This window comes from Natator depressus, chromosome 14, assembly GCF_965152275.1.
Source record: "Natator depressus isolate rNatDep1 chromosome 14, rNatDep2.hap1, whole genome shotgun sequence".
Classification (NCBI taxonomy): domain Eukaryota; kingdom Metazoa; phylum Chordata; order Testudines; family Cheloniidae; genus Natator; species Natator depressus.
Genome location: NC_134247.1, coordinates 38,214,556 through 38,227,551, shown reverse-complemented (window position 1 = coordinate 38,227,551; position 12,996 = coordinate 38,214,556).

Here is a 12,996-nt window from a genome sequence, read left to right as displayed (position 1 = left end):
GTCTCACGCAACAGGGATGAGGATTTTGGGGATGAGGAAGATGATAGTGCACACCAGGCAAGGAGAGAAACCGTTCTCACCGACAGCCAGGAACTTTTTATCACCCTGGAGCCAATACCCTCCCAACCCGGGCTCCCGGACCTTGAAGGTGGAGAAGGCACCTCTGGTGAATGTACCTTTGTAAATATAATACACAGTTTAAAAGCAAGCATGTTTAATGATTAATTTGCCCCGAACACTTGGGATGCATTCGCGGCCAGTACAGCTACTGGAAAGTCTGTTAACGTGTCTGGGGATGGAGCGGAAATCCTCCAGGGACATCTCAATGAAGCTCTCCTGAAGGTACTCCCAAAGCCTTTGCAAAAGGTTTCTGGGGAGGGCAGCCTTACTGCGTCCTCCATGGTAGGACACTTTACCACACCAGGCCAGTAGCACGTAGTCTGGAATCATTGTATAAGAAAGCATGGCAGTGTGTGGTCCCGGTGTTTGCTGGCATTCAAGGAACATCCATTCTTTATCTCTTTGTGTTATCCTCAGGAGGGTGATATCATTCATGGTCACCTGATTGAAATAAGAGAATTGTATTAAGGGGACATTCAGAGGTGGCCATTCCTGCTGGGCTCTTTGCCTGTAGCTGAACAGAAATCTTCCCAGCTGTTAGCCATGTGGTGGGGGGAGGGGTGAAGCGATCATCCCAGAGAATTGGGTGGGGGGGTTAGTTGGGTTTGTGCTGCACCTTAACCCAAACACATCAGTCCCTCCTTTTAAATGGCCAATGTGTCTCTTTCAATTTTACTCTCCTCTTTTTTCCTCCCGCAGCTGCAAATGTTTCAACGCTGCCACTAGCACCTCCCTCCCAGAGGCTAGCACAGATGAGAAGGCAAAAAAACCCGCACTTGATGAAATGTTCTCTGAGCTCATGCAGTCCTCCTGCACTGAAAGAGCCCAGCAGAATGTGTGGAGGCAGACAATGGAGGAGTCAGGAAAGCACAAAATGAACGCGAGGACAGGAGGGACACACAAAAGGATAGATGGCGGGAGCAACAGGAGAGGTGGCGTCAGCATGATGAGAGCAGGCAGGAGGCAATGCTGAGGCTACTGGAGGATCAAACTGATATGCTCCAGCGTATGTTTGAGGTGCAGGAAAGGCACAGACCGCCACTGAATCCCCTGTGTAATCTACCGCCCTCTTCCCCAAGTTCCATAGCCTCCTCACCCAGACGCCCAAGAACGCGGGTGGGGGGGCCCTCCAGGCACCCAACCACTCCACCCCAGAGGACTGCCCAAGCAACAGAAGGCTGGCATTCAATAAGTTTTGAAGTGCAGTGTGGCCTTCTCCTTCCCTTCTCCCCCACCCCTCCTGGGCTATCTTGGCAGTTATCCCCCTATTTGTGTGACGAATTAATAAAGAATGCATGAATTTGAAACGACTTTATTGCCTCTGCAAGCGGTGATTGAAGTGGGGAGGGGAGGACGATTGGCTAACAGGGAAGTAGAGTGAACCAAGGGGGCTGGTTTTCATCAAGGAGAAACAAACAGAACTGTCACACCGTAGCCTGGTCAGCCATGAAACTGGTTTTCAAAGCTTCTCTGATGAACAGCACACCCTGCTGTGCTATTCTAATCACCCTGGTGTCTGGCTGCGCGTAATCAGCTGCCAGGCGCTTTGCCTCAGCCTCGCACCCCGCCATAAACATCTCCCCCTGACTCTCACAGATATTGTGGAGCACACAGCAGGCAGTAATAACAATGGGAATACTGGTTTCGCTGAGATCTAACTGAGTCAGTAAACTGCGCCAGCACACTTTTAAACATCCAAATGCACATTCTACCACCATTCTGCACTTGCTCAGCCTATAGTTGAACAGCTTCTGACTACTGTCCAGGGTGCCTATGTATGGCTTCATGAGCCATGGCATTAAGGAGTAGGCTGGGTCCCCAAGGATAACTATAGGCATTTCGACAGGTTTCAGAGTAACAGCCGTGTTAGTCTGTATTCGCAAAAAGAAAAGGAGTACTTGTGGCACCTTAGAGACTAACCAATTTATTTGAGCATAAGCTTTCGTGAGCTACAGCTCACTTCATCGGATGCATACTGTGGAAAGTGTAGAAGATCTTTTTATACACACAAAGCATGAAAAAATACCTCCCTCCACCCCACTCTCCTGCTGGTAATAGCTTATCTAAATTGATCACTCTCCTTACAATGTGTATGATAATCAAGGTGGGTCATTTCCAGCACAAATCCAGGTTTTAACAAGAACGTCTTGGGGGGGGGGTAGGAAAAAACAAGGGGTCATTATGCAAGGTAACCTATTTCCCCTTGTTTTTTCCTACCCCCCCCCCCCCAAGACGTTCTTGTTAAACCCTGGATTTGTGCTGGAAATGGCCCACCTTGATTATCACACACATTGTAAGGAGAGTGGTCACTTTAGATAAGCTATTACCAGCAGGAGAGTGGGGTGGGGGGAGGTATTTTTTCATGCTTTGTGTGTATAAAAAGATCTTCTACACTTTCCACAGTATGCATCCGATGAAGTGAGCTGTAGCTCACAAAAGCTGATGCTCAAATAAATTGGTTTATCTCTAAGGTGCCACAAGTACTCCTTTTCTTTATAGGCATTTCAACATCCCCAATGGTTATTTTCTGGTCTGGAAAGTAAGTCCCTTGCTGAAGCTGTTCATACAGACCAGAGTTCCCGAAGATGCGAGCATCATGTACCTTTCCCGGCCATCCCACGCTGATGTTGGTGAAACGTCCCTTGTGATCCACCAGAGCTTGCTGCACCACTGAAAAGTGCCCCTTGCGGTTTATGTACTGGCCGCCTTGGTGCGCCGGTGCCAAGAAAGGGATATGGGTTCCGTCTATCGCCCCACCACAGTTAGGGAATCCCATTGCAGCAAAGCCATCCACTATGACCTGCACATTTCCCAGAGTCACTACCCTTGATAGCAGCAGCTCAGTGATTGCGTTGGCTATTTGGATCACAGCAGCCCCCACAGTAGATTTGCCCACTCCAAATTGGTTCCTGACTCACCGGTAGCTGTCTGGCGTTGCAAGCTTCCAGAGGGCTATCGCCACTCGCTTGTGAACTGTGAGGGCTGCTCTCATCGTGGTATTCTGGCGCTTCAGGGCAGGGGAAAGCAAGTCACAAAGTTCCATGTAAGTGTCCTTATGCATGCGAAAGTTTCACAGCCACTGGGAATCATCCCAGATCTGCAACACTATGTGGTCCCACCAGTCTGTGCTTGTTTCCCAGGCCCAGAATCAGCGTTCCACGGCATGAGCCTGCCACATTGCCCCCAGGATGGCCAAACTGCCAGGACCCGTACTTTGAGAGAAGTCTGTGTCCATGTCCTCATCATTCTTGTCACCGCGCTGCCGTCGCCTCCTTGCCTGCTTTTGCAGGTTCTGGTTCTGCATATACTACATGATAATGCGCGAGGTATTTACAATGCTCATAACTGCCGCGGTGATCTGAGCGGGCTCAATGCTTGCCATGGTATGGCGTCTGCAGGAAAGCAGAGTTTCAGGGGAAGTGGTAGTTGGATGACCAGTTTTGCAGACCTACTGCATCGTCTGAACGCTTGCCAAGATATGGCGAGACAAGAGCAGCTGAGCAGAGTTGCAGCGGAAGTGGTCATATAGAGGACCTGTGAGACCACCAGGAGAGCAGAGTGGCAGCAGAAATGGTCATTTGATGATGACGGTTTGCAGCCCTACTACACTGTCTGCTGAAAGCAGTACGACACCCGCACGGAAAAAAGGCGTGAAATGATTGTCTGCCGTTGCTTTCACGGAGGGAGGGGGACTGATGACATGTACCCAAAACCACCCACGACATTGTATTTGCCCCATCAGGCATTGGAGCTCAACCTAGAATTCCAATGGGTGGCGGAGACTGCAGGAACTGTGGGATAGCCACCCACAGTGCAACGCTCCGAAAGTTGACGCTAACCTCGGTACTGTGGACGCACTCCACCAACTTAATGCACTTAGTGGGGACACACAATCAACTGTATAAAATCGCTTTCTAAAAAATCGACTTCTATAAATTCAACCTAATTTTGTAGTGCAGACATACCCTAAGGGTGAAAGCTGGGTCATCACCAGTGAGTGGGAGCTGGGCAAGGCAGGGTACTTCTCTGTATGATCTCTCTGACAAATGTAGCTGTGATTCTGTCTAATGATGTTTGTGGGGGGGATTGGACCTCATCAACCCCTTTGATTCAGGGGTGGGGGGGGGCAAGGTGTGACTGCACCTCTCTGTGTCTACGTTGGTTTTACTACCCTTCTGGTAGTCAGTACTGTGTGGCCTAATAGCCAAAGTCCATATAACTCCACTTGCCCTAGTGGGATAGCGCGGCCTAGAGGCTGGAGTCCAAAGAGTATGCTCCTAGAGCAGGGTGGCCCAAGGCCAGAGTTCCTCTAAATTCTCTTTCCCCTGTGGGGTAGTGCGGCCTGGTGGCCGGATTCCACAGAGTACGCTCCTAAGGCAGTGTGGCCCAATGGCCTGAGTCCTTATATCCCTTTTAGGGTAAGAAAGGGGTCGGGGAACTATGTCGTCGAAAGGGAAGGGGGGCTGTGACCCCCAGTGGGGGAGCCCAGGCCCACCCGTCCTCACCGGGCTCTGACCCAGGGCCCTGCCAGTGGCGGGGTGATCCGCCACAGGGTCAGTAGGGAATCCTACTGCAACACACTGACCTCGCTGTGGTAGGAGGTACCACTCCCTTACCTTCCCTGGGTCACTCCCCACCAGTTCTCCAACAATAGCAGTCCCTGTGGCGTCAGGGTCTCCAGGTTCCTTGGCACCCGACACTCCCTAGGGTTCCAATAGCTGTAAGCCTCTGTTCCCAGTTCCTGACTCCTCAGCTCTCCCCTGTAAGGGCTGTAGCTGCTCCTGGGCTGGAGCCTCCACTGGGCATCCTTCCTCCTTGGCCGCCCGCCCTGACTGAACAGCCAGGCAGGCTTTTATACTTGACCTCCAGTTGGAATATGCCCAGCAGAGCCTAGCCTTCCTCTGCTAGGAGGGACGGGTTAACCCTCTCAGTCCCAGTGCGGGGCCAGTCCACCCTGTCACACACCCTCCCCTTTAGAACGGTGGTTGGGGTTTCCCCCACCTCATCCCCCTCCCCGCCCTTCCTCTTCTCTTACCCTGGAAAAAAAATCCGCGTTTCCGTGGGCCTTACCTGACCTACGCAGCACTTGAAAGGAATAGGGCTGGAGGCACAAATACCACCGCATAATTTGATCATTTGTCTCTTTCATGCTGTTGATCCAGCGAAGGGGGGGCATGATCAGTCACTAAGAAGAAGTGGTTTCCCAATAAGTACTACCGCATTGTGTCGACTGCCCACTTAACCACGAGGGCCTCCTGTTCTATGGTGGAATAGTGTGTTTCGCGTGGGAAGAGCTTCCAGATGAGGTACAAAACGGGGTGGTCTTCCCCCTCTATCTCTTGTGACAAGACAGCTCCTATGGCTACTCTGGATGCATCAGTCTGGAGAACGAAGGGCTTCATAAAGTCAGGTTGGGTCAACACAGACTCCTGGGTCAGTTGTTCTCGGAGTGCGTGAAAAGCGTCCTCACATTCCTTCATCCATTGGACCTTCTGGGGCTGTGTTTTCTTTGTTAGGTCCATCAAGGGGGTGGCCAGTGTCGAGAAATTAGGGACAAACTGCCGATAATACCCCGCCAATCCTAAGAACTGCCATACCTGTTTTTTGGATTTAGGGGTAGGGTAGTCCCTCAAAGCCCGTACCTTATCCACCATAGGGTGTAACTTCCCTCACTCTACCGTATAGCCTAAATAAGTTACCTCCCACTGTCCTAAATGGCAATTGGCCAGATTTTCCATGAGACCCGTGACGCCCAGGGCTTGTAGTATATTGGTTAGGTGCCGAATATGGTCTCCCCAGCTGGAGCTATAAATGACAATGTCATCAATGTATGCTGGAGAGTATAAACTGTGGGGGCTCAGTACCTGGTTTACAAGCCCTTGGAATGTAGCCGCAGCACCATGTAACCCAAAGGGCATTACTGTAAATTGAAAGAGGCCGAACGGCATGGGAAAGGCTGACTTCACTGGTGAGGTAGGTGTCAGGGGGATCTGCCAATACCCCTTGGTTAAATCCAGAGTGGAGATAAATTCTGCATGGCCTAGTCTCTCCAGTAACTCATCCACCCGTGCATGGGGTAGGCATCAAAGCGAGACATGGCATTCACTTTGTGAAAGTCGATTCAAAACCTCACTGAGCCATTTGGCTTGCGGACCAGCACTATGGGACTCCTCCACTCACTCTTCGATTCTTCCACTACCCCAAAGGTTAACATCGACTCCAACTCCTTCCACACGGTCTCCCACATTTTCTTAGGGAGCAGGCAGTGGTTCTCTCTCACCTTTTGGCCGGGGATGGTGGCAATGTGGTGGCTGATCACCGTTGTTCTTCCTGGTTGAGCGGACAAGACTGTGGGGAAAGCTGCTACTATCTGCCACACCTGTTCTTGCTGGGTAGGGTTGAGTTCTCGGCTAATGGCTACCGTGCTTGACTCCTCGTACTCACCAGTTAATGGCCCAAGTTCATGTTCTGCAGGGTAAGGGGCAATCATAAAACCCTCGCGGTCCTTCCACACCTTCAGCAGGTTTATGTGGTATACACAGGTGTCCCTTCGTCGCCTGGACAACTGAATCTCGTAATCAACAGGCCCTACCCACCGGACCACCTTGAATGGCCCCTGCCACTTGGCTAATAGTTTAGACTCAGAGGAGGGCAGTAACAGCAGAACGCGGTCCCCCAGCTCGAAGTTCCTCATCTTCGTCCCCCAATTATACTGGACCTCCTGGTTGCACTGTGCCTGTAACAGGTTCTCCAGGGCCAGGGTGCCTAGTTCCCCAAGCCGGTCCCTCAAATGGAGAATATACTTGACTGAACTTTTGACCCAGGTCTCTTGCTCCTCCCAGGTTTCTTTCAAGAGGTCTAAAATCCCCCGGGGTTGTGTCCCGTAGAGGAGCTCGAATGGGGAGAACCCTGTGGAAGCTTGAGGCACCTTGCCTATGGCGAAGAGGAATGCTGGTAGGAACTTGTCCCACTGACGGGGGTCGTCCCCCATGAATTTCTGTAGCATCACCTCCAGGGTTCCATTAAAGCATTCCACCAATCCATCCGTCTGGGGATGGTAGATGGAGGTCTTGAGGGCACGGATGTTCAATAGTTGGCAGAGTTCTGCCATCAATTTGGAGGTTACATTAGTCCTCTGGTTGGTCAATATCTCTCGTGGCAACCCCATGCAGGAAAATATCTGCAATAGTTCATTGGCGATGATGGGGGCCATGGCTGTTCATAATGGTACGGCCTCAGGATACCAGGTCGCATAGTCTACTACGACCAAGATGTATCTATGACCCATGCTACTTCTCTCCAGGGACCCCACCAGGCCAAGGTCAATCTGCTTGAACGGAGTGCCAATCACAGGCAAGGGTACTAGGGGGACCCTCGGTACCCCCGTCGGGCCAGCCTTCTGGCACTCGGGGCAAGAGGCACAGTAATCCCGGACCTCCTGATTTATGCCTGGCCAGAAAAACCATTGGGCTACTCTTAGGAAGGTCTTTTTGCGCCCCAAATTCCCCATCCAGGGGACAGCGTGGGCCAGGCAGAGTAGTCCTCTTTGGAACCTCCACGGGACCAGCAATTGGCGCACCTTGGCTCGTATCTCTGGCTCCTGGGTCACCCGATAAAGCAGGTCCTTGTGGATCTCAAAATGGGGGCCTTGGGGCCGATACTGCTGAGGATGGGCCTCTCCATCCCAGCTGGCCGCCTGGTCCCAGGCTCGACTAAGACTGGGGTCCCCTCTCTGTTCCTCCAGGAAATCTCCATCAATATCCAGCCCCCTCGTCTCTTCCACCGTTGAACAGTCGGTTAGGGCCTGACTCCCTTCTGTTACTTTGGGACCTCTCGACATCCCCTCCAAGGGGTCCTGTGGCCCGGGTTGGCCTCACAAGCCCTGCCTCCCATAGCGGGTTCTGTACCTCTTCTTGGGCTGCCTGCTCCACCCCCCATATGAGGTCGGTGAAACCTGGCCAGTCATGTCCCAACACCACAGGATACACTAATCAAGGAGCCACCCCCACTAAGCAACGCACCTCCTGTTGGGCAGCCTCCAGTCATACCCAGACGGTGGGATAAGACTTCATGTCCCCATGTATACATTTTAACTGGATCGGTTCCCCAGTGGGATGGGAGTACTCTACCAGTCCCATGTGGATGATGGTCTGGATGCATCCCGAGTCCACGAGTGCTAAGGTCAGTGTTCCTTCCACTCGCACCGGGATCACAATCTTCGGTGGCTCCTCCTTCCGGGCTCTTTGGTCCACCGTCAGGACCTGTCCATAATTAAAGTCCATGTAGGGGCACTCTCTCCTAAAGTGCCCTATTTGTCCACACTGGTAGTATCTATCCCAATTCCCCTCCGTGGGTAGGGTGCCTTGCGGTAGGCTTCATTCTCCTGATGGTTCCTCTTGGCCACGGGACAGGCGCGCCCCTGAGGGTTGTGGGAGACCTCGTCTGTCAGGTGGGGAAACGGGGGCTTTTTCCGCCGGTCTTATGCACCGCTCCTTCTGGGAGTCAGTCTCCACCTCCTGAAGTCCTCATCTTAAGACCCACTCGCTCCTCCGGCTCTGCAGCCATGTAGTCTTCGGCAAGGGACCTGGCCTCTGCGAGGATCTTCGGCCGGTGTCACTGCACCCGCTCCTTCCCCCCGGTGGGAAGGATCCAGAGGACCTGCTCCAGCACCACAGCCTCGGCCACCTGGCAACTAGTACAGTGTTCAGGCTCTAGCCACCTCCAACAGAGGTCGCGGACCTTCTGGGCTACTGCCCGCGGTCTAGCTCCTGCGCTGGTCCCGTTAAATACGGGGCTGGAATAGCGGCCCAATGCTCAGGGGGCCACTGAGTGGCCGTCGCTACCCGTTCAGAAGTTACTAAGAAGGCCTTGTGGTCGTTCCCAGGCCCCATCTTTGTCAGCCGCACCGGTAGTCCCCCAAAGCCCTCCCCTGGCCCTCCTCCGTCTGAGGGGACGGGGGGACTGGCTGCCGTCTTCAACCAGGTCGCCACCTGTTGAGAGAGTCGATCTTGACTCACTTGCTGCTGAGCGGCCAACTCCCAGACCAGCTGTCGCTGGGACTCTTGCTGCTTTGCTGCCTGCAGTTGCTGCTGGGTAGCTAGTTGCTGTAACGGCTGCGTCGGCTCTTGCTGCTGTTCTATGGCCTGTTGCTTCTGGTTTTCCAGCAGCCATTTCAAGAGCTTGTCGGTCTCCATTCTGTGCATGTGGGTCCTTCTAGCAGGCCCGGGCAATCGCCTGCATTCTCCCCCACTTGTGGGGGGTTTTGTACCTCGTCAACCCCTTTGATTGGGGGGGGTGAGGTGTGACCCCACCTCTCTGCATCTACGTTGGTTTTACTACCCTTCCGGGAGTCAGTACGGTGTGGCCTAATAGCCAAAGTCCATATAACTCCACTTCCCCTGGTGGGATAGCGCGGACTAGCGGCTGGAGTCCAAAGAGTGTGCTCCTAGAGCAGGGTGGCCCCATGGACAGAGTTCCTCTAAATTCTCTTCCCCCTGTGGGATAGCGCAGCCGGAGTCCATAGAGTACGCTCCTAAGGCAGTGTGGCCAGAGTCCATATATCCCCTTTAGAGTAAGAAAGGGATCGGGAAACTATGTCGTCGAAAGTGTGGGGGGGAGGGGAGCTGTGACCCCCGGTGGGGGAGCCCAGGCCCACCCGTCCTCACCGGGTTCTGACCCAGGGCCCTGCCAGTGGCGGGGTGATCCGCCACGGGGTCAGCAGGGAATCCTACCTACCACAACACGTTGACCTCGCTGTGGTGGGAGGTACCACACCCTTACCTTCCCTGGGTCACTCCCCACCAGTTCTCCAACGATAGCAGTCCCTGTGGCGTCAGGGTCTCCAGGTTCCTCAGCACCCGACACTCCCTGGGGTTCCAATAGCTGTAAGCCCCTGTTCCCGGTTCCCGACCTCTCAGCTCTCCCCTGTAAGGGTTGTAGCTGCTCCTGGGCTGGAGCCTCCACTGGGCATCCTTCCTCCTTGGCTACCCGCCCTGACTGAACAGCCCTGCAGGCTTTTGTACTTGACTTCCGGTTGGAGCATGCCCAGCAGAGCCTCAGGGGCGTGGCTTCCTCTGCTCGGAGGGAAGGGTTAACCCTCTCAGTCCCAGTGTGGGGCCGGTCCGCTCCATCACAGTGTTGCACCATGAACTAACTTTACATATTTTCCATGCAACAGCCCTCTGGGCTGTACCCTAATAGCTATTGCAATAGCTTCTCTATAGTTCCAGTGTGGTTCCTGGGATGTGCCCTGTGGGTTGCCTGACCATTCTGTGTGTTGGATTCTCATTTCTGAGAGATTCCTGCCTCTCCCAAAGGAACAGAAAATAAATCATTTGAAATGGAAAAGGAAATGTCCAGCCTTCTCAGTCTACTGGGGTGATGCACAGTGCCCCCTTTTTGATGAAACCCTGTTTTAAAGTAAACTTCTTAGGTTTTCTGATCTTTGCTTTGGCCAATGTTCATCCCAAGTGTCACTGAGGAGTTCTCAAACCTGTACTTGCAAAAGTGCTAGAGAGATTGTAGAGATGACAGTTTGGGAAGGATTTTCCATAAATGTGTCCTTTTTATAGTCAGCTCCTTTTGAGCCCCTGCCTGGTTACAGAATGGAACCTGGACATTTGGAGGCTGCCTAACTAGTCTCCCCTATCCCTGGTCTTACTGACTCAAGAGATATGGAGCGGGACAATGTATTCGAATTTGCGTCCTAATCGAAATATCTGAGGTGGTGAAAAGCAGCACTAAGTACAGAGTCACTGCACAGGGGTTGTTTGAAGGTAACTAACCTTTGGGCATGTCATGGTTATTAATAAGCTGCAAAGCATCACTGTTTGGAATGTCAGGGATTGGATATTTACAGAAGAGGGCACATTTGACAGGATCTAATTCCATCCACTAGATGGCAGTCCCCCCGCCCCACACACACAGTTGCTTAAGTTATTTTGATATTGTCTATAGATCCATTCCGTTTCTGCATCACACAATTATCCACACACCTGCCTTCCAGAAGCTGGTATACAAGCACAAAGTTCTTTGTTTTATTTTATTTTTTACCAAAGTTTTCTCATATGAACCCAAATAAAATTGTTTCTTTCAGCCTTTGGGCAACAAACCACTTTATTTATTTATTTGTTTGTTTGTTTGATTACTGGCTTGATTGCAAAATTGATTGGGAAAACAATATTCTCAGCCCCTTTTAGGCTTTGTTCATTTTAATGGTGATGTTTTTTGAACATTGTAATAAGGGTCCCACTTTAACCTACCTCCCAGCTGACTAATTTTCTGTCTGCAAAGCTTTTTTTTTGTAAACATTGTCCAATGTGACTTATTAATTCCTTATAAAATGAAGGAAAAATCCCATGGGGGAAAATACTTCACATAACGAAACTCTAGGTTAAATTTTTCAGAGACACCTGTCCAAGGTGGTGGCCTGTTATAATGTACTGCCCTTATAATAATTAATAATAAGCCTATATCTGCTGCCATCTAGTGGGCATTTCACAAAATAGCGGCCTGTTTCTCCTGCCCTCTAGTGGACATCTTGCAGCATCACTGACCTTTCCACATTACTTTATCCTGTTCTGAAATCTATCGGTCAATATTCCTGACCCTGCCTCATTTCTTCCAATCTGCTGCCCCTAGTGTCGATTATACAGCATGAAAGTCTATTGCTCTGTTCTTACCCTCTTCTCTCTTCTAGAATTAGCTCCAGTGGATACTGTTAGCTGCCTGCTGCGGGAAGTGGAGCTGGAGAGCGGAGATGTTATGTGAATGAGACTGCATGCTGGAGTTGGGGACTGAGGGACGGGAGCCTCCTCCCAGAAACGCTCCCAGGAGAACAGGTTTGAGAAGATCTCTGGGGAGCCTCTTGCTAGGAAAAAAACAAAGGTGGCACATTGATGGAGATGTCTCTGTCCCAGGGATGGGGGAAGCTCCCAGCCAGGCTCTGCAGCAGGGATCCCATTTCTCCCCAAAGAGACCCATATGCCCAAAGAAGTAGATGGCTCTTACCTCCATGAGGGAGCGGGGTCTTCCCTCTCAGCCTCTTTGAGAACTATTCAGCTCCTAGAGAATGGACTCTGACGTCCTTCTGATCAGCAACGGGGTTTCACCCTCCCCTCAACAAACCTGTCAGCCTCTGAATGATGAAAGGCCTTCATGTCAGAGTCACCAGAATGAGCAAAACTCCAACTGCAGCCAGTTGAGCCTTTGTGAACTTAGCCCATCTGGAAACCAGGTCTGAAGTGGAGAGGTCTGAACTCATGGACTCATAGACTTTAAGGTCAAAAGGGACCATTATGATCATCTCGTCTGCCCTCCCGCACAATACAGGCCACAGAATCTCACCCACCCACTCTTGGAATAAACCCCTAACCTATGTCTGAACTATTGAAGTCCTCAAATAATGGTTTAAAGACTTTAAGGTGCAGAGAATCCTCCAGCAAGTGAACCATGCCCTATACTGCAGAGGAAGGTGAAAAACCCCCAGGGACTCTGCCAACTTGCCCTGGAGGAAAATTTCTTCCCCAGCCCAAATATGGCCATCAGCTAAACATTGAGTATGTGAGCAAGACTCACCCCCTCAACCCAATAAGAGCAGGGCTGGGCAGAGCAGGTGTGTAACAGGGAAAGGAGAGTGCTTTCCCCTGGGCTGCAGAGCCTGGGGCTTAGCCCAACTGATTACAGAATGAGTCCTACCTCAGAGGGACCATGTATTGGCCCCGAAGAACCAGACTTCAGTGATGATAAAGCCCAGCTGGGCTATGAACTGGAATGAGAACTAGGTAGGAAGTTGAAAGCAGCAAGGAAAGCCGAGAAGGGAACTTGAGAAGAGAGGTAGGATGTGCCCAGGGAAACCTGCAGCAAAGAGAAAAGAGC